Source organism: Galeopterus variegatus, unplaced genomic scaffold (assembly GCF_000696425.1).
Source record: "Galeopterus variegatus unplaced genomic scaffold, G_variegatus-3.0.2 Scaffold4441, whole genome shotgun sequence".
NCBI classification, from domain to species: domain Eukaryota; kingdom Metazoa; phylum Chordata; class Mammalia; order Dermoptera; family Cynocephalidae; genus Galeopterus; species Galeopterus variegatus.
In genome coordinates this window covers 106,128-107,500 of record NW_007730552.1, presented here as the reverse complement: position 1 = coordinate 107,500, position 1,373 = coordinate 106,128, and positions in this window count along the sequence as shown.

Below are 1,373 nucleotides of genomic sequence, written 5' to 3'. Positions count from 1 at the left end.
GCAACCCTCAGTGTCGCGCCCGTACCGGACCGGGACCGGCAACGGGATCGCAACCCTCGGTGTTGCTCCCGCACCTCACTCAGCCAGTGAGCGGGAACCGGTCTGTATGTGGGATCTGAACCCTCAGCGGGAGCGCCGCCGCGCTCTCAAGCGGAGCACTATAGCAGTGCGCCACCGGGCTGGCCCCTCACAGAACTTTTTTAAGTGACTACACTCCGATGTTAAAGGTTGATAAAGCAGGAGCTTTTTTGAAGAGTGAGTTTAAAACACTTAAGTGAATGAATGTTTTACCTCTAGATTACTGTCATCTCACTACAAGCTTTCTGAGAGACAAATTGCTAAAACAGAACTTTTCCACAAAGACTGGCTTACCTCTTAAGGCTAAGTGGGTTTGTGTCCTAATTCCCATATTTAGCACACATTTTTATTTCCTATGCTTCCTTCAGTTGTTGATTACTGTTCATTTCTTTTTTTTTTTTTCCTTTTTTTGTCTTTTTTCCTGACTGGTAACGGGATCGCAACCCTCAGTGTTGTGCCTGTACTGCTACCGTCTACGGGATCGCAACCCTCGGTGTCGCGCCCGCACTGCGCTCAGCCAGTGAGCGGGGACCGGTCTCCACGTGGGATCCGAACCCTCAGCAGGAGTGCCACCGCGCTCCCAAGCGGCGCACTCTCCAGTGCACCACCGGGCCGGCCCTACTGTTCATTTCTAAAAGGCATTTATCCACCTAAATCTAAGACGGTTCTAACAGGCAAAACTTCAGTTGTGTGGAAAACTGGCTGATCTAGGACCACATCTCTGATCAACTGTGTGTACCAAGCACCTGTCACAGTATCAGAATTTTTGTGGGACTGTAAAGTAGTTCACGCAAGGTATGGCCTGTGCCCCTCAATTCTAGTTTAAAGGTATAATATTACTCTACTAAGGAGTAAGGATTAAAGAAAACATTTTGTCTCAAATGGTTAAGGCCTTGGTGTATTAAAAAAGTTCATTATGTGAAGTTCATATATAAAGATGAGGATATTTCAAGTCATTTAACTTTACTCGAAATGTGTTTAATGGGTGTGCCAGCAAGGACAGAGGCCTTTTAGGGTTTTTTTGGTTTGGGTTTTTTTTTTTTTTTTTTTTTTTTTAAGTGCACAGGAAGATACCTACTTAATCCTTCAGTGTATAATAGTACCAGAATTTTATGAACCGGTTTTTAAGGGGCAGTTCAGTACACCTTAAGAAAGTGTTACCCTCCAAACTTAGTAGTACACAAATATACACATATTTAAACACACAATTACGATAAGCCCTTTCCCCAACTTTGACACTAATGAATACTTTCAATAATCTAATAAATTTGTGAAAAAAATTTAATATAACCCAG